We start from the raw sequence: 21,590 nt of genomic DNA, 5'->3' as shown, positions 1-21,590 counted from the left end.
AGGAAATACTTTGTTCCATCTCTTATTTTATGATGTAACATCAACATAGAGCATTACAGAAAGTGAATGGAGGCATGACAGCAATATCAAAGGGGTCATTTTCCCAAGATATGCAAATATATTTTGCCTCAGATTGGCAAAATAAATCTCTGCTGTGGGGTAAAAGTTTATTTGTAGATTTTATGTGTCCTCAAGTGCCTTCTAACACACACACACACACACACACACACACACACACACACACACACACACACACACACACACACACACACACACACACACACACACACACACACACACACTTACTTCCAGGCTGTTTCTTGGTTTTAGTCTGACACTGAGAGAGATACGTCTGTACAAGTTATAACCACCTTTAGTTTTGCTTCCAATAACACAATGTAGTTCCCTTTTAACATTTTACTGTTATTCGAATTATTCATTTCATGCAGTAAGTTTTTTCATTGGTTACTGCTACTCTCACACAAAAGTCAAATGCTTTTAAATTTACACAGTTGGAAGAAGCATGTAATCAGTATTACTGTTTGCAGGTTTATTTGATTTGATGTGTTTACATACACTGTCATAACCTGGTTTCTGTAAACGCAGCAGTTCAGTAATTTATATTCTCTTCTACCTAAAATAGTTTGCTGTGGCAAACCAAACATTTCATGCTGTTACAGTTTTTGCCCGTTGCTTGAACACCATGAACCCATGCCTAGACTAAAGTAACACAAGTTGAAGCTTTTGTTACCATACCTCAAACACATGTACCCCTACCTTAAACAAAAGCGCTGCTTTGCACCCCAGTTCCAATTATGCAACACACCTACTCCTTTATGCAACACACATGGTCCTGCATGCTACACTCCATTTCATACATAAGACACTTTGCTCACAAAATGAAATTTCAGGGTGCCATTCGGAAAACACATGTATCCAAAATACAAAACACATCGGGTAATTGCAACCACTCAATACACGCCTGAAGGCACTTACTTGCAAAACCGAACACCAATTAGCCAACTACAAAAAGCCCTCAGCGTAGCCATTTCAAGAACTTTGCAAGCATGGATGGAGGGAGAGCAAGAGGAAGAGGAAGAGGTAGAGGAGGAGGAGGAAGAGGAGGAGGAGGCCGAAGAGGCCATGCACGGACCCATATTTCTGATGAAATAAGAGCAACTTTGGTGGACCATGTCATCAACCATGGCCTGACTATGAGGGAAGCTGGGCAGAGAGTCCACCCACATCCGAGCCGCTTCACAGTGGCATCTGTAATACGAACATTCCGACTAGAAAACAGGTCTGTCTTCACCTCCATACCTTCTGCTCTACTCAGATGGTTTCATAGCACTGTTCTACAGTATATCACATTACCATATCAAGTGTACGGGGTGCTAATGCTCCTTTTGCAGCCAAAGTGGCTGATTCCTTATATTGAAGTACAGTGTTGTACAGTGGATGACACAGTACATACAGTAAAGTACTGTAAGAAAAATAAGCAAAGCCATGACAGTATGTGGTTGTATTTCTCCAGAATGACCCGAAGACCTTCTGGGGGAGGACGCCAACGCCTGTTCACACAACAGCAGGAACTTGCCGTTGTGGACCTAGTGAGGGCAGACAATGCCATCCGTCTCCACCAGCTACGACGGAAAATACTTGCAGACAGGCGAGTGTTCAGCAACATAGACCATGTGAGCATCACCACCATCAGACGCATCTTGGGTAAACACAGCATCACCATGAAGCAGCTCTACAGAGTCCCATTCGAGAGGAACAGTGACAGGGTCAAAGGACTTCGAGCTGAATATGTACGGGTACGTGTAACTGTCCCTTACATTTACAATAGAGTATTGGTGAAGTCCAGTAGCAGCTGAATATGTACCATATCAGTACCACATGGATCTATTCTGAGAGCTACACAGGTACCTGTGTGATGGGGTGAGGGTGCTGTATGTGTAGCACTGTAGTACAGGGACATGTTCCCCTTTTTTTCAGAGGATCTTGGCCATGGATGGAGCTGCACAGCCTCATGAATACATTTTCATTGATGAAGCTGGATTCGACCTGAGCAAAACAAGATGACGGGGTCGTAATGTAATTGGCCAAAGGGCAATTGTGCACGTCCCAGGGCAGCGCGGGGGAAACATCACATTATGTGCTGCCATATGCCTTCGAGGGCTTCTGCACCATCATGCAGTACTAGGTCCATACAATAGCCAACACATACTCACATTTCTAGATGCTCTCCATGATATAGTTGTACAGAACAGAGCAGATCAGCCCAGGTTTGTGGTGATATGGGATCATGTCAGTTTCCATCGGGCTGCTCTGGTCCAGGCCTGGTTCTCCAACCACAATCAATTTGAAGTGGTATACTTGCCCCCTTACTCACCATTTTTGAACCCTATAGAGGAATTTTTTTCGGCTTGGAGATGGCGAGTATATGACCGCCAACCACATGCCCGCATGCCTCTTCTGCAGGCAATGGAACAGGCCTGCGGCGACATTCAGGTGACAGCAATCCATGGATGGTTTCGACATGCAAGAGGATATTTTCCCCGGTGCCTAGCGGGAGAGGACATTGCTTGCGATGTCGATGAGGTCCTGTGGCCAGACCCCAACAGACGGCGGGATCCATGAGCCCACTTATGCACAATTGTCATGGTTTTTTGTGTTTACAGTATAGTGTTTTTTCTATTGCAGTATTATTTTGTTGTTGTTGTTGTTTTTTGCTTTATCTGAATTCATGGTACTGCAATGTACAATATTGAGTAGGTCTATTTGCGTTTTTGGTTGTTTGAAAATGTGTCTCCTGTAAATGTGCCTTCTGAATAAACAATGGAAATCAAGGACTGCAGTGTTTTATATAAAGAAGACTACTGTGTTCCCCCTGATCTGTCAGTGTTTGCATATGATGCAAGTATGTGTCATTTTGTCAACAGAGTTACATTTTGACAAAGGAATGTCAGGTTTTGACAGCAGAGTTTAGGTTTTGAGAGTAGAGTTTCAATTTGGCACAGATGTGAATGGTATATTTCCCAGTGTTGTGTCATGTGTACTTGTGTGTACAGTTTTGGCACAGAGAGCGGAGTTTTGCAAAATGTGTTCAAGCAGTGGGCAAAAACTGTAATAGTAAAGACTTCCAAACAGCAACATGGGGTTGCTATAATTGTGTAGTAGAGCTAAGAATAGATACTGAGAGAGCACCTGCTCCATAATCATAGAAATAACAAACAATGGCTCTGACTACAACAATGACACGTGTCCCCAAATTGACCGGGACTATAATCTGATATCTTTATCATTATCTGGCTTGAATCTAAAATTCTTGCTGTCATTTTCAATTTTCTGTGTGTAAGGTCACATTCAATACCAAAGCTCTTAATCAGTATTCAGCATCATGCCTGTAGGGCAAACTTCCATCCCCACGTTTATGGTGCTGGCTTGATTCAGGGACAAATTAAAAGACACTACTTAAAATGCACCAAAATCGTCGCAAAAATGTAGGCAGTGGTGTGTTGAATCATTTTCCCAAGATGCAATATTCATCATGCAGGGAAACCCATTATGAAGTAATTTCTTTATAACTACACTACAAATGAGGCTTTTTTTTCTTGAGATTTTTCCATTTCAGTACTCTCAAACACGAACAAAAGTGTGTCCTGCCTTAACTTTGTGTGTTAGTTTTTCTTAGTTGCCACTTGTTCTCTCTGTCTCGCTCTCCTTTAACTCAACTCTTATTCTCTGATTGATAAACAAAGAAAAAGAGCAGATAAGCAGTGATATTCACATTTTCTTTCATTCACAAGAAAGGGAGAAATAGTTAATATCATGCAGGGTTAAAAAAAAAAAAAGGGGGGGGGGGGGGGGGGGTCCAATTTTAACTCTGGTGAATCAAGGAAAAAAAAAATCCAACCTAAGATCTTCTAATCAGCTTCTTTCACTGCAATGCGGACCAATTCATCAGCTACAGTGCTGTGCAGTGCGTCAAGTGAGGTGAAAATTGAGTACCGGTCTGTACACTAGCATCCAGGAGTGATTGTGCTGCTTAATAAGGCAGCTGCTCTGGAAGTGTAGGGCCTCATTCATACAGTATTAAATGTGTTTGTCCTATAGAGCCACTTGTATTATTATTTTTTCCTTATAATATTGCATTTTATGGTAAAAGTAAACCCTTTTTTACCTTATCAAAAGCTGATAAATCTGCTAATTTAATGATTACAAATTAATGATCAACAAAACAAATATAGATATTAGTTTCATTATATTATATATATTTAACATGTTGTCTTTGCATGATACTCTTATTAAGTATTGGGTTGATTTTCAGAATATCGAATTCTGTTTTTATTTTATAGCTTCCTGGCCTGAATTCTAAGTTGGATCATACAGTTAAAAATCAGAAGCTAATATGTGACATTCTTAAACATGTTCGTCCATCCATTCATCTTCTAGTGTTTATTTGGGGCTGGATCCTTAGATGAACAACAACAACAAAAAAAAAAGGTGTCATTATTTCCTTAACAACAATTAGGCCAAAATGCAGAAGCACTGTGTGAAAATCTAAGGACCCATTACTTCTTCATTGGAATTATGAGGGTAAGTAGCAGCCAGATGGTGATAATCAGATGCACTTAATTGAGTGATCATCAGCAAATGACCACCTCTATAAAAGCTTGAAGGAGCAATGATTTTAGAGGAGGGAAGAGTTATAAGGCTATTGACTAATTTGAGGTCTGAAGTGAGACAGATTATTATTTACAACTAGAAATCATTCAGGACTGTTAATATTCCCAGGAGTGAACATCCCTGCAAATTCACCAAGGTCGAACCAAAGAACTTTATCTTGGACTAAATCATGCCTAAATTAGCATGCTAAATGCTAAAGTTCATGACAGTATAATCATAAAAAGACTGAACAAGTATGGGTTATTGAGAAGGGGTGCCAGGACAAAGGGTCTTTTTGTTTTTCTTTTCCCCAAAAATGAACACGGCAGCACACATTTTGCCAAACTGCATCTGAACATTATCAGGAACAATGGGGGATGTTTGGTCAAACACCAAATATGGTAAAAAAAACAAACCCAAAGACTCTGATAGGCTCATATCCTATCAAAAACAGTTGTAGGCTGATCATTTGGGCGCCACAGAATTATAATAGGGTGTGCTAGCTTTTTACCATGACTACTAAATGACCATCAAGGAAAAATGACAAATATGCTCACCAGATCTTTCAGATAATCTTAAACTCTAACTTTTGAGATTTTTACTAGCTAAATGTACCAACTGACAAAGGTTTTGCAACTGAAGGATAAATAATATCATTATATAGCAGCTGCCTGATGTACACATTGCTCAATGTGTGAAAAAACCTTTAAAAAAATAAGAGTTACCTTTACAAGGTATCACTCAAAAGGTACTTGGGAATACGCTGAAATAAACACGATATAAATGTCTTTTAGGTTTCAAGGTAAACATCAATTCTCTCCCACACATCATTCAAGTGGCATCATGAAGGGACCGACAGGACATATTTATCTGCCCAGAATATTTCAGCCTTTTCAAAACTAGAGAATAACAGCATTTCTGACTGGAAAAAAAGCAGAAGGTTTGAATTGTCAACTCGTGTTTTCATTCATGTGGTGCTGACACATTTCACAAAGATAATTAGAAAGCGCTATGCCAAATTAGATGGAAAGTGAGAAAAACTATTTCTTGCAAGCAATATTTTCTATGGCATCTCTTCACTTTGGAAAAAGTATCTGCAAGCTGGGGCTATTTGACAACACAGCAGGTGATATGAAAAGTGGATTGCTGCCTGAGGAACTGTTTTCTGTGGCTCATTAAGTTCCTAAAGGTAATATTTTATTAAATATGCCCTTAAGATGTGATTCTCAATATGGTTCTCAGGACACAAAGATTTTTTGTTTTCCATTTTAGCCATTTAAAGAAAAACATTTGGTCAAAATGGCAAATGGTGTTGATCAAATAAACAACAACCGCAACAGATTGTTTCATTCTTCCCTCTCTGCAAACACACCTTTAGCTACAAACATGGTTGTACAGGAAAATCGGCATAGCTAAGTATTGTGTGCTTGTTAAAGTAAGACTGATTTGCTAAAGCAAAATAGTAGAAAAATCTACCTTAAGAGCCGAGTATGGGGAGGATATTGAACTAAAATGGTAAATTGACTGTTTCTTATACAGCACTTTTCTACTCTCAAAGCTCTGTATATAACATGCCACATTCACCCAATCACACCCAGTCTCACAAGCACTTTATCTACAGTATACTTAGTGCTTTCTAACTTTCTAACGCATCGGAGAGCAACTTGGGGTTAGTATCTTGCCCAAGGATACTTGACATGCAGACTGGAGGAGCCAGGGATCGAACCACTAACCTTCCAATCAGTAGGTGACCTGCTCTACCTCCTGAGCTACAGCCTCCCTAAAAGTGTTTCAATTTTACCCCCATTGTCCAATCTCCAGTTACATCACAATGTAGTAACTATAGAATAAAAATTCAATTGGTTTTTACACTGGTTGCCTTAATGTGCTATTGCTTTTATAATGTGATGGTGTTTTTATTTCCTCTGGTAGCTACTGATAACTTGCTCCAAGGAGCTCAAATTCTTGACATTAGAACAACTGCAAATGTGGCCAGAAGTTTACATATGGGCAAGAATGTCATAGAAATTTAGAGTTTTTAATGATTTTTTTTGAACTGTTCTTTTTCCATGGTAAAATGATATACAGGATACATCTTTAATAACTTCCAAAAACAAGAATTGGATGCACAAGCACATACAGGTGCAAATATTTGCTTCGTTTCCCTTAAATCTTCTAATAAGTGGTGCTGAAGACTCTACGCTCTACAATGTGTTAACCTGACAGAGCCAAACCACATTAACTTATTAGTGATCATAAATGACTACAACTGGTAATTTCTCTATGCTAGCGCAGAAAGAATTTCTTTGACAGCACTCATTAGACTGACCAATACAATGGGAAGGCAGAGGAAGATGGATGATTATAGATTTACCTGTCGCCCTCACATGAGAATAAATTTATTTATTAGGCTGTTCAGAAAGAGGCCAGAAATCAAAAAGCCTGCTTTTTGATGTAAACTGAAGTGAAACCTGCTGGAACACCGTCCACAGTGAAGCAAGTTTCACCATGACAAAGAAAGAAGCCCCTGTTCCAAAATTGACACCTTCAACTGAAATTCACCACCACCCACACGTTTAAGCCAAATACTTTTTGGGGAAAAGTTTTATCATTTGACGAGGCAAAGATTGAGTTATTCGACTAGAATGACAAAAGATATGTTTTTGGAAACATAAATGAGTAAGTGAGGCTTTTAAACCTAAAAACACTCCACCATCATGCATGCTGATGATAGCAACATATTCTGTGGATTTTTTGCTGTCAGTTGTAGTAGTAGTAGTCGTTGTCAACTTCACCTTAAATCAGCATCTAGACAGTTAAAACTTTGTTGCTCTAACAAAACAATGATCCCAAATTCAGTTCAAAGGTTTAAAACCGATAAAGCAGGCTAACATTAAGCTTCTGGAATAGACTCCCCAAAGCCCCAAGCTCAGCCCTATTAAAGATGAGTGTATGTAAACTACTGACCACAACCATAACAGCTAAATACAGCACAGTGTTTTAAAGCAGAAAGGGATCCAGTCAGCAGGTGCAAATGTTGAATGTGTTTACCTCTTTAAGCAAAATTACTGTTGACAGCTTGCAATAAAGTATGGAGTGTATATGTTATGGATATGTATGCAATGAGAGGTGCGTATGTGGTATTGAAATTTATAATTGAGAGGTAAAGAAAAACAAGAGCAGAGAAAAGCAAGTCAGTAACATAAAGCAGAAAATGTTCCCATTGGAAGAGCAGATTAGATTTTTTTGTATAAGATAAGATAACCTTTATTAGTCCCACACGTGGGAAATTTGTTTTGTATTAAAATATCTGAAATTCTAAAACACGCGCACACATACATGTTCATTTTCTGAATGTTGATTAAATGACAAAGGTTTTTAATATCAACATCTAAAGGTTAGAATGTTCATTTTACAAAATAGTAGGCTTTAAACAACTGAATAGACTCAAACGCCCTGCTCACTGACACCCTTTCAATCTGGCTGAAATATTGTAAGTACTTATGTGTACTTATATGGACATTTCCTTCACTCCGTTGTTAGCTTTGTTTCATCTCTACAGCTGGGAAACACTTTTGCGGGAACAAAAACAAGTCAAAATATCTGCACATGTGTGGAGGGAGTTTTTCTGTTTCCAACTTTATTTATATAGCACATTTAATAACAACAAAATGTTGCCAAAGTGCTGTACAAAGATATAAAAATAAATAAATAACAAATTATACAATAACAAATAACATCAGTAACAAATACCTGGTAACAGAAGACTAAGTGAATAGGATAGAATAGAATAGAATAGAATAGCCTTTATTGTCATTGTACAGAGTACAACAAAATTGGAGTGCCACTCCCTTGGTGCAAGTTTCAATAATAAATATAAATGTAAAATATAAAAAGTACAAAAAAAACAATCGTAAGTACTCAAACAATAGTATGTACAATATATACAGGATAGCAGCATTAATATGATGACAGTATGAATAGCAGCATAATATAATGACAGTGACGGTATGGAATAGGTTCAGTTGTTTTTGTGCTTATTTACTACGGTGATAGCTCTGGGAAAGAAGCTATCCCTGAATCTGTTTGTCCTGGTTTTATGTGACCTGTACCGTCGGCCTGACGGTAATAGTTCAAACAGTTGGTTGCTGGGGTGAGAGTGGTCCTTGATGATATTGCCAGCTCTGCTGAGGTACCGAGAGTTTGCAGTGACCTCCAGGCTGGGCAGAGAGCAGCCAGTGATCTTCTGGGCTGTGTTGATGACCCTCTGCAGTACTTTCCTGTCTGCAGCTGAGCACCCTGCATACCATGTTGTTATGCCGTACGTTAGGATGCTCTCTATGGTGGCTCTGTAAAATGTCACCAGCAGCCTCTCCTCCAGGTTGTTCCTCCTGAGCACTCTCAGAAAGTGGAGACGCTGCTGGGCCTTTTTAACCACCGCTGTAGTATTTGCAGTCCAGGAGAGGTCATCAGATATCTGCACGCCCAGAAACCTCATGGAGTGTACCCTCTCCACACAGTTCCCGTGGATGTAGAGTGGGGCCGGGTCTGCTCTGCCCTTCCTGAAGTCCAAGATAAGTTCTTTAGTTTTCGTGGTGTTCAGTTGGAGGTTGTTAACTGAACACCACTCAGTCAGTCTGTTGACCTCATCTCTGTAGTCCGACTCATCCCCCCTTGAGATGAGTCCAACCACTGTGGTGTCATCCGCGAACTTTATGATGGGGTTTGAGAGATGGGTAGGGGAGCAGTCGGATGTGTAGAGCGTAAACAGGAGGGGACTCAAAACACATCCTTGTGGAGACCCGGTGCTGAGTGTGATGGTGCTGGACCGGTGGGGGCCGAGTCTGACAGACTGTGGTCTATTTGTCAGGAAGTCCTTGATCCAGAGGCAGATGGGGGTGGAGAGTCCCAGGTGAGACAGTTTCTGGACCAGGATCTCCGGGATGATATGATTGAATGCTGAGCTGAAGTCCAGAAAGAGCATTCTCACATAGCTTCCTCGGTGCTCCAGGTGACTCAGCGCAGTGTGGAGCGCTATGGTGATGGCGTCCTCGGTGGAACGATTTGTCCTGTAGGCAAATTGGTGGGGGTCCAGAGTGGGAGGCAGACCGGCCCTGATGTGCTGACAGACCAGTCTCTCAAAGCACTTCATCACTACAGGCGTAAGTGCAACAGGCCTGTAGTCATTTGGGCTGGCCACAGCTGTCTTCTTGGCGATGGGGATGATGGTGGAGGTTTTGAGGCAGGGCGGGACGGTGTTTGATGACAAGGAAAGGTTGAAGATTTTAGTGAAGACTCCGGTCAGTTCGTCAGCACATGCTCTGAGAACCTTTCCATGTATTCCATCAGGACCTGCCGCCTTCCTGGGATTCACTGACCTTAGAACACACCTCACTTGGTGCTCCCTAAGTGTTAGTGTGCCAGTGCTGGGGGCGGGTGGAAGTGGTGTGGCAGCTGAGGGCTTGGTCGTCTCAAAGCGGGCGAAGAAACGGTTTAGATCCTCAGCCAGTGAGGCATCAGTCCTAGATGTTGCCTGGTTATTGCTTCTGTAGTTGGTAATGTGATTGATCCCCTGCCACATTTTTCTGGGGTCGTTGTCAGCAAAGTGATCTTCAATCCTCCTCCTATAGGCAGCCTTAGCTTTCCTGATGCCTCTACTCAGGTCTGCCCTGGCCGCCCTATACGCAGCCCTGTCCCCTGACTTGAAGGCAGTGTTGCGGCTTTTTAGGAGGGATTGCACTTCGCTATTCATCCAGGGTTTTTGATTTGGAAACACCCTGACCCTTTTGTTGACGGTGACATTGTCAACACAGTTCCTGATGTACGAGAGTACAGTGTCCGTGTACTCCTGGAGGTTGTGGCTGGAGAATAAATCCCATACAGTTGTTGAGAAGCAGTCCTGCAGTTGAGAAAGGGCTCCTTCAGGCCAGGTTTTTATTGTCTTTGTCTGGGGCTTTGTTTTTCTCAGCAGGGGGGTGTAGGTGGGGGTGAGGGACATGCAGAGGTGGTCAGATCCAGCCAGGTGGGGGAGGGGTGTCGCTCTGAAAGCATGCCTGATGTTTGAATAGACATGGTCCAAAGTGTGTTCTCCTCTCGTAGCAAAGTCCACAAACTGGATAAATTTAGGAAGCACAGTCTTTAGGCACGCTTTGTTAAAGTCGCCGGCGACAATAAAAACCCCATCGGGGTGGGCAAGCTGTTGTTTGTTTATGGTGTTGAGCAAGAGGCTGAGAGCCGTGCTAACGTTAGCATCCGGCGGTATATAAACAGCTATCACAATAACTACTGTAAACTCCCTCGGGATGTAAAAAGGTCTGCACGAGACTGCCAGAACCTCCAAATCAGGAGAACAGTGTGTGTGAATGATCCTGCTGTTACAACACCACTCGTTATGCACGTAAACACATAGCCCCCCTCCTCTGCTTTTACCTGAGTTGCTGTTTCTGTCATGCCGGTGTAGCGTGCGGCCTGCTAACTCGACTGCAGCGTCGGGAATCAGCGGGTGAAGCCACGTCTCCGTAATAAGAATAATGCTGTAGTTACGTGCAAAGCTTGTGTTGGCTATCTGTAGCTCCAATTCGTCAAGTTTGTGGGGTTGTGAATAGATAGGATAGGTAATTCTCAAGCGGTGTTGAAAGCCAATGAGTAAAAATGTGTTTTAAGATGGGATTTGAAAGGATTGACAGTTGGGGCCTTTCTAATGTGGAGAGGTAAATCATTCCACATTTTCGGCGCCACAACCCCAAATGCCCGGTCACCTCTGTGAACCAGCCTGGCCAAGAGCAAGAGATCACTTGATCTTAGAGCTCTAGGGGGTATATATGGCTGCAGTAAGTCAGACAGATATTCTGGAGCCTGACCGTTCAGCGGTTTATAAGTCATTAACAGAATTTTGTATTTAATTCTAAAGCAGACTGGGAGACAGTGAATTGAGGTGAGCACCGGGGAAATACGCTCGTGTCTCTTTGAACGTGTCAGGAAACGAGCTGCAGCAACACTGGCTAACACCTACATATAGAGAATTACATTAGTCCAGTTGAGATAAGATAAAAGCGTGAATTGCCCATTTTAGGTTTTTAAAAGATAAAAGGATCTCACCTTGGATAAGAGCCTCAATTAAAAAAAAAGGACCGCTGTACAACAGAGTTAATTTGTTTCTCAAAGGTAAACTTACTATTCAGAATAACCCCCAAATTTTTTGCATGTGGTTTAACAAAAGGTGCTAAACTGCACAGGTCAAGATCTGAGGTACTAGAATTGCAGCTTGGTCCAAAGATGATCACTTCAGTTTTTTCCTCATTAAAATTAAGAAAATTTGAGGCCATCCAGGTCTTAACTTCGCCGAGACACTGAAATAAGGATTCCAGCGAAGCGGAGGTTCCTTCTTCTTATTGTTGAGCAAAATAATCCAGGTGCCTTTTGTTTTTACAGACTGTGTGGCTTAAATCGTGACCTTAATGTGACCTTAACCCTATGGCAGTATTTTCCTCTCCAATTTGAAAATTCCATTTCAATCTAATTTAAACTTTAACTAGACAGAAAGATTCAAGAAGTGAACTTTATTACTGCTGCCACTACTATAGAGGAAACATGCTATAGTGAACAGTTCTGAAATCTCATAGCTTTTTTTTTTAATCAAACATTTTGGCAAAAAACTACCAGTAGGGCCATTCTTCCATTGTTCCACGAAGTCATGAGAGTCACTGTGACCCAACATGAACAACACCAGTAGCCTGAAAGAGAAATTGTATTTTTCTCAGTGTCATCCAGAAAGTCACTCATGAAAACTGTCAATGTGACACAGTTTGTAAACAGATTTCTTTGAAAAGGCTCACATCGGCTTGTGCACATTCAAGGCTTTCTGCAATGCCAGAGAGCTGAAGATATGTAATTTCTTGGATCAGTGAAGTACAGGCTGATTTGATGTTTGATTAAATCACTGATTATCATCAACTGTGATGAACTAAACCTGCACTGATATACATAAAAAGTCCACTCAGTGCCCAAGGGGTTACAAACAGAAGTGCAAGAAAGCAATGCTTTAAAGAAATTTGCCCTTAGCTCACATAAGCTGCAATAATGCTGAACATAAGAGGGCAAAGGATTACTGGCACCATTGGAAAGATGCTGTTTTGATCTTCTTGTTACCCGGAAAGTTAAAAAAAGAAAAGAAAAAGATGACCGAAAGAAAGGGCATTATTTGAATACTTATCTTAAATTGCAATACAGTTTAAGTTTTATTTGTCATATATTAGGTAACAATGGCACATCACTACTGGCACTGAAAATCTTAGGCTCAGAGCCCCCTCAAAGTGCACATAGAAAAACAAAATTGCATATAAGATAAAAATAAAATGAACTATATAAAAAAGAAGTTTTATACAAAAAAAAAAGAGTAAAATAAATACAGATTACTAAAAAAATACTGTAGCACAGGGGTGTCAAACTCATTTTGGGTTAGGGGCCACATACAGCCTAATTGGATATCAAGCGTATTTACCTATAAATAGTAAGTCCATGTTTTTCCCTTTGTTTTCATGCAAAGAAGTACATTAGAAAATCTTCATATTTGATTGAATATATTTTTGCAAAACTCAACCTCAAATGAAGTGTTTGCACAAACGTAAACAAAGCTTTAAGTAAAAGGCATTTGAAACTAAAAATATAGTATTGTACTTTAACATTTATAACATTGTATGAATAATAGGATTCCACCAAACAAAACTCTTTTGTAGGAAAGCTGTTGACTTGCATTAAATTGAATATTTTTTAATTGTTTATACAGCAAGAATTCATTTTCACAGAGCTGTGTTCTTTAAGTGTAATCGGTGTCTGAAGCAACAATTTAAAGTTGGAGTTGGTCATTTCTGGAATACTTCGTTTTTGCTTCTGAAACTTGGCATCTTTTGGTCTGCACAAGTGCATCAATATCAGGTGTCATGTCCTAACTAGCAGCCAGTGTCAGAATGTCATGTAAGTGCTTATGTGTGAGCCTTGAGTTTTGTTTTATTGAGAAACCTTGTTCACAAAGGTGGGTTGTCTCAAACATGCACAAAATTTTTGCAGCCAGTGCTGTTAATTTGGGGTACCCTGGCAACAGATATTTATAAAATGCGTCCAAACCTACTGAGGGAAACTTGTCCTTCAAATCTGCATCACATTGCAAATCAGTTAGCTCTAGTTGGATGTGGATGGCCACATCAGAAGCTTTGAGTGTGAAGAGTGAGCAAAAAACTGCAAATTCTGTCTCGAGTTCACCAAAGATCTGAAACAAACTAACACAGCAATCCTGCAATATTGTCTTTATACAGTTTCATGTAATTAATGTCTGTTGCACATACCTCTCTTAGGCAAATGTGCAGGGTCACCACTTGACAGCTGTGTCTCCCATGAAGTCAGCGTCAATTTGAATGCACATATGCTGTCATAAAACTGTGGGACAACTTTTTTGCGGCCTTGCAACATTTTGTTTAGAATATTCAAGTGCTCATTTCCACCAGAAATGCAAGATCCTGCAGCCATTCCTGACACTGTAATTCCATGACTGGATTTCCTTTTTTTTTCTCCATGAGTTGCCCGATTTCCTCACGTAGATCAAAGAAATGCCTCAGCACAGCACCTCTGCTTAACCCTCTTACTTCAGTGTGGTATGGCAGGGTATGAGTAACGTGATCGTCACTGAGAAGGCACTCAAACTGGCAATGATTCAAATTAACAGCTCGGACAAACGCCTTCATGACGTGATCCATTTTTAACGGCTTGCATCACAGTGCCTCCTGGAAAATACAGTGAAATGTCCAGAAACTACCTCCGGTATTAGCGGCTTGTAACATCACCATCTGTAACCAGGCTGACGACGCGGGACCAGCCCACCCTGCCATTGTCCGGCGCCACAGAGCCAAAAATGTCCTCCGCTGTTTTGGTGTCGGTCATAGGCACCAGCTCAAGGAACTTCTCAGTGACGGTCAATGTCTCATCAACTCCACGAATAAATATCATCAATTACAACAGAAAATACAAGAAATGACTTTGTGTTTCAACTGGCTGTCTAAAAGTTCCAATATCCTCTCTGCCATAGTATTTCTCATCAGACTAAGGTTGGCAATTGCTCGTCTTTTCTCAGGACACATGAGTTCTGCAGCTTTCATCGTGCATCTTTTAACGAACTAACTGTCAGTACACGGCTTTGATGCTAATGCTATTTCATTAACAATTACGTAGGTGGCTTTTACTGCTGCTTCTCTGACCTCTTGGCTCCAGGTGAGAATTGACTGGTCTTTCCTCAGACCCGCCAGCAAGGGGGGTCTGAGGAATGTCTTAACCTGACATTCTTATCTTCTCACTCCTCAGTTGTCCTTGCAAAATGTTGTATTTTCCACCACGATTAGTCTCATAATGCTGCCGACAGCAGACGACACTACAGACACTTGTTGATTACACACCAAGCACACAGGTTTCCCATTTATCTCTGTGAATAAATGGGAAGCGGTCCAAACACTACACTCGGTATCCACTCTTCTCCTTTTTGAGAAAGACATTTTGGCTAATAAGGGCGTCAAGGTGAGTAGAGAAAAGGTAGCCTGCACCATAATTAGCTGCATTGCAACCATCTGTTGTTCAGACTGAGTTGCTGCTTCTTTTACTCTAATTAAAAGGGTGCACCTCCCCCCTTCACTAGCACAGTGCGCCCCTCCCTCCTGACTAACAACCTTGCGGACGATTTAGGAACTGCATTTTATTATGGACTTCGCTCATGTCATTTATGACTTTTTCTTTTTCTTTTTCTTTGAAAGTTCATCCAGCTGGCCGGATTGAATCCGCTAGCGGGCTGGTTTTGGCCCGTGTGCCGTACATTTGGCACCCCTGCTGTAGCAGCTGTAGTGCAGAGGTAATGGCATAAATACTCTGGTAGGAAGCTAAATTGTTTTTCACACAGGACATTTTGAAGTGGTTTAGGTAAACCTAAGTGCTAATGAGTCTTAATTAATCTGATTAGCAACAACTGTTCTCCTACGCTGGCATGTCAAACTGGCTGCTATGAAAAAAGTTCACTGACAAAACTGATTCTTGTTGGTTCCTTCATAGTTTATCTTAACTAACAGGTAAGCTCATCTCATTAATGTTGTTGTCTAAACAAAAATAATAAAATGCATCAGTTTGAGGTGATGTCTTCCCTCCTCCTCCAAAACATTCAGCCTGATGCATGATATTCATGTGCTACAAATAATACCGTTCAGAGTCAGCTGTAGGCAGCTACGCTGTTGCGAGTGCTCTTCTCTCCACTCCTGACTGATTAGGTATTATTATCTTGTTCCTGTTTGAGCCGCTCCACTTTATTCCTGTAGGTGTCCAGCTGGCAGCTCAGGCAGTGGTTCTTCTCCTTTAAGATTGCTGCTTGGAAAATACCTTCACATTTATATGATAGGAAAGCAAACAACGACCCATCACAAGGGTTTAAACGAAATGTTGACATTTTCAGTAACTTCTGATTAATGACTACAAAATGAAACATCTGTCAATTCAAGTCTACAGACTTTGTCCTGGAACTAAATATCAAACAGAGGCATTAAGCAATGGTATCACATTTTTTCATAACACTACTGCACAATTACTTCTTTTTTAAACTCGAAAACAGGAGAAGTATAAAGAAACTCTCTTGAGACAAAGAACCATTTTGTTCCTTTTTACATGTCTGAGCCAAGTGTAGGGTATGGGAGTCTTTAAGAAATATGTTCCCATGCAGGGAGTGAAACAATCCCTTTGAAAAAAATGTCAAAAGTGCCTTTTATCTCTAAATAGGCTTTTGACTTCAATGGGATTCTTGTTCTATACTTTTTGTATTAACTTTCCTAAAAAGATTTAATTCACTTTGACCTTAGTCTGACTAAAAGCAGAACAAAGCCAATTTACAGATTTTGATCTCAACTCCACGGATAATATATTAATAAATGCCCCAAATCTGATTTTAGCTACATTGACAAACAAAGACTTGAAATTCTAATGCAATCTTAATTCTGAATTGCGTGGGTAGGAGTTATCAATTTTTATGGTTGAGAAACGGGCAGTGTTAAAGTGGAGGAATTTACCTTCATTGGTTAGATATTAATAATAACATCTGCTCCTCTTTTAAGACACATGCTGGACAAGATACATTTTCCACATACAATTACAGCCAATTTATTAGGTACATCTTGCTAGTACTTGGTTGAACCCCTTTTGCCTTTAGGACAGCCTTAATTTTCTGTGACACTGGTTTTAACAAGGTTCTGGAAACATTTGATTTTGGTTCATTTTGACGTGACAGTATTACACAGTTGCTGCAGATGTATTTGTTGCACATCCATGATATGAACTGCCCAACCCCAAAGGTGCTCTATTTTAGATCCAGTGGCTCTGCAGGCCATTTAAGTATAATGTTCAAGAAAGTGACACATTGCACTTCCAGAGATGCTCTTCTGCATGCTTGGGCTTTCACACAAGGTTAATTGAGTTATTGTTGCCTTGCTATTAGCTTGAAGCAGTCTGCCCATTCTCCTTTGACCTCTGATATCAGCAATATGGAGAACTGCTGGATATTTTCTCTTTTTAGGCCAATTTTGAGTGAACTGTAGAGATGGTTCCAAGAAAACCCCGGTTCAGAAATATACAGACCAGTCCATCTTGTAACAACAGCGTTGCCCTGTTTAAAGTCACTTAAATTACCTTTTTTCTCCCATTCCCTGTGGCTGAGTGTATATAAATGACATTGTCTCTGTAGAAGAACCACACCGGCCCAGCCTGGAGAGCAAACAACCTGATCATTGCATATCATGGTTGTTATGAAACCGGCCTGAACATTCAAAAAACTTCTGTCCAAAAGTATACTTGAAGTTAAAATTATTTCACCAGCTGCAGTCTAAGCCTTCCAGCTGCTGCCTGAATCAATTCAACTGTTTTGTGACCACAAAGCCTCCCCTGTTCCCTGTTATTTCCTCTAATAAATGTAATCACAGTGTCCTGCCATATACCTGTAGCACCTGGTCTACCACACAAATCAGTCTGCTTCAGGAACTATGTATTGCTAACTGGATTAAATGTTCTGGACAACTGCAACGTTTTAATACAGAAAACTGTCGGTTCAACAAAATATTGGACTTTTATTTATTTGGCTGGGCAATGCTTGTACAACCTGTTGTGTGCAATGAAATGATATTAGTTATTTACACCGTGAGCGTCACATTTTAAATGGTAACAATATACTGTTAATTTTCCCTGTCCACTCTGCATAGACACTCTCATGGCTTCTATGAATGTCGAATAATAATTTGAAAGTAATGTTTTTTTTCTTTCTCAAGCTATGTATGGAAACATGATTAAATTACTCACTCTTGGAAATTTGAAAAGTGGTATGAAGACCCCAGCTTATGTGACAGAGGTTATATGTTTTCTCCCAGTAGTATTCATTGAGGCAGGAAAGGACTAAAGATGGTTTTGATTGGTTTTATTAACTCTCTGCTAAAGCAATTTCCTCTGCATCTGCGCTGTGTCACCAACGGCAACAAGCACATGTACAAGTATACACGAAAATACACCATGCTGGTAGGAAACCTTTCTCCCATTCATCTCTTGTCTCTGACAGAAAACCCAAACTTAGCTTCCTATCAGGGATGTCTTCCTCACCTTCCTTACTTATATCTTACTCTACATACATAATTTGTCAAATTTGACAAGCATAGCCCAGTAGTACATATTTTTATTAGAATAAGCTTCAGCAACACTGGCATTATTCCCTGTTTAATTTTCTGTTCTTTGGTCACACATCAGTGCAGGGATTCACTTCAGTAATAATAACAAAGCTCTTCGCAATATGATGCCTAAAGGGCAGAGCGTTCCTTTAGAAAATTAGATTAAAAGATTAGCTCTACTTCCTGTTCTGCACAGCTTGTTTATCCCTTATTGTGTTCCCTCTTTCTTATATCAGATTGCAAATTCTTTTCAGATGCAGTCCCTTGTTCAGTGTCAGTTTATGTGAGTAGTTTGTTTTTTTTTGCCTTGGAGGATATCCTCTGTTACAAGCAGCTGTAACCCGGGGTTTTTTGTTTGTTTGGGGTTTTTTGTGTGTTTTTTACAGCCAACTTGATTGACCTTTTTTGTTTACGCCTTCTGCGTTAGGCGACGTTGTGGACCAGTTCTGTGGGGCAACAATGAAATCTGAATTATGTTGTGAGTCAAACAATACTTTTAATTTAAACTGTAAACCTTGAAATTTCAGCCAAGTCAGTTTAAATGTGTTGGGAGAGTTTCCACGAAAAATTCATTTAGCAGCAGAAACAGTTTTGTTATTTTAAATTCAACAGAAAAAATCTTTAGAGTGTAAATGAATTTACAGCGAAAGTGTATGGCAACTCCACCACAATAAGTAAAATAAATTAGTGAAAAGTTTAACAATCTCCTCTTGGAAGTTCCTTTCTTACCAATGAACTTGTTAATTCTCCTTCAGTGTGCCAAACAAGCAATCCCTTAACTTCAATAGAACTTTGGGGAAGGAGACCTAGAAAGTTGCAGGGAGTCAAATCTGGTTATTGGGACTAGTAAAAGGTGAATACTGTCAAAAACCTGGTAAAAAAATTGTTACTCAAAGGCCTTAGGCTATTGCAACATAACAAACTACTGACATTCTTAACCCGACAAACAATTTAATGGTGGATAAGTGTTAGGATGCCTGGGTCGTTGACCCAGGGTATTTGAGTTTATTATATTATTTATACTTTTTAGTCTTTGGTTTCTTTGAGTTCTGTCTTATGGTTTATGTCTCTGTCTTCTTTAGTTGCTCTGTCTCCCCTATCACCTGTATCCCCTTGTCTAGTTCACGTCTCTGTGTATCCTTAGTTCCTATATCCCCGTGTTCAGTCAGTGTTTGTGTCTGCCCTGGTCCCACGTCTCTGTTCCCTCTGTGGTGCCTGCCTGTGAGTCTGTGTTATGTTTCCTGTTTTACTTTGAAAGTCCATGTCTGATGTTAATGTGTCTGGTTTTGCTTCCCCTTGTCTCGTTAGGCCTGATTTGCCCCAGCTGTGTTTCCCTCCTGTTACCCATTCCCTGATTGCTCCTTCTGTGTATTTAAGCCCTGTGTTTCTCTGTGTCTGTGTCGCGATCTACTGTTTTCCTAGCTGTGTGTTCTGTCATTCCTCCAGTTTAAGTTTGTTTTGAGTTTTTTCAGTTATGTTATATTTTGAGTACCAAATTAAAGCCTTTTTGAGTTCACGACTGTCTCCGGAGTCTGCACCTTGGGTCCTATTCCTGTCTGCACACAGCCACACCTAACAATAAGCTTAAAAAAAAAAAGCAAAATAGCAGGAATGCTATTATTTAATGGTTTTTTTTCATGGACAGAGGAATAGAACGTTATGATTACATCTTGAAATTGTCTTGAAAGTCACTGTGTTATTAAGGGTACCCAAGCTTATAAATAGTACTTTAAGTACTCCTATTTCAGTACTTCAGCTGTTTATTGGTCAAATTGAAATGATCCTTGGAGGCTTTATACTTATTTATTATTACTGTTTCCCAAACTACAGACATCTTTATGCTAAAACTGTCATGAAATGCAGAGAATTGACTGATAAAATAAAATGTAACGGAACCCACTGAGCTGCTGATTGCACAACCATGCTACACCTATGTCATCCTAGGAGAGCGTCATCTCCTCTTTTCCCCTGACTTTCACTAGCTGGGCCCTGTTTCAGGAAGCCGGTTTAGTGGAAAAACTGTATACCCTGAGTTAACGAAAACTCTGGGTTTTCGGTTTCACAAAGCGAGTTCAGCTGAAGCCTGAGTGAGTCACTATGACGACACACGCCGTGAAGCTAACCTGCCCCCTAGCAGGTTTACTACAACTAACCCTGACTGACCCCGCCTCTTTGTCGGAAACCTGACAGCAGGAAGTGTCAGACATGGCGTGTCCCTTCCTTGAAGAGCCAGTAGATCTTGAAGCCCAAATTCTCCGCAGAGCACTCCGCCGGGAGAGAGTGATCAGAGCGCGTATGGACATCTTATCATTACCTGATGATTTCCTGTGCGAACGTTACCGTTTCTCAGCACAATCTATAAGTTATTTGGATAACATCCTCAGGCCATATATTACGCATGTGACACATCGCGGACATGCGCTCAGTCCATTACATATTCTTTGTACCGCACTCCGTTTCTTTGCAAACGGGAGCTTTCTGTACAATATCGGTGATGCTGAGCACGTTTCCAAGGCTACCGTCTGTCGGGCAGTCAGGAATGTTACAGTTGCACTGAAACGTCTCCTGTACTCGTCTGTGGTGTTCCCCGGTCACAGACCCACAAGATTTATCAAAGAGGGATGCCACAAAATTGCAGGTATCAGGATGAACAAAACTCAATGCATGATGTGGTGTTACGTGAACTACCACTCAAATGGTACATAAATTTCCAGGGTTCCCAGGCGTGATTGGCTGTATAGATGGCACCCACATCCCAATCATTGCACCCTCAGCAAATGAAGGAGACTATGTGAACAGGAAGTCCGTCCACAGCATCAATGTACAGGTACATAGTTCCCTGTAGCATTTCACACCAACAAGTGATGGCATCATGGTAATGGATGCTAATATGTGTTCTCTGCACTGGGCAGATCATATGTGATGCTGCCAACATCATCACAAATGTGGAAGCCAAGTGGCCAGGCTCTGTCCATGACTCACGAATCTTCCGGGAATGTACACTGAGCACCAAATTTGGACATGGTGGGTCGAAGTAACTGTGAAATATACAGAGACCAATTGCCACAGGGACGTTTGCACTGACATGTATTCTTCTGTCCTAGGAGAGTTCACTGGCCACCTGCTTGGTGATAGGGGGTACCCATGTCTACCCTATTTGCTCACCCCTTACCCTGACCCTGAACTGGGCCCACA

At 40.8% G+C, this 21,590-nt stretch overlaps 1 long non-coding RNA gene across 1 annotated transcript; it reads left to right on the top strand.

Moving 5' to 3' along the window:
* Window positions 1–20,811: 20,811 nt before the first annotated feature.
* Window positions 20,812–21,405, top strand: LOC308408561. The gene is made up of 3 exons (XR_013973804.1): window positions 20,812–21,033; window positions 21,110–21,222; window positions 21,308–21,405. It is a non-coding gene; the product is annotated as an uncharacterized lncRNA (long non-coding RNA).
* The last annotated feature ends 185 nt before the right edge of the window (window positions 21,406–21,590 follow it).

The sequence above is a fragment of the Rhamphochromis sp. 'chilingali' genome, assembly GCF_963969265.1.
Source record: "Rhamphochromis sp. 'chilingali' genome assembly, chromosome: 13".
Lineage (NCBI taxonomy): Eukaryota > Metazoa > Chordata > Actinopteri > Cichliformes > Cichlidae > Rhamphochromis > Rhamphochromis sp. 'chilingali'.
This window is presented reverse-complemented; position numbering and strand designations above follow the sequence as displayed.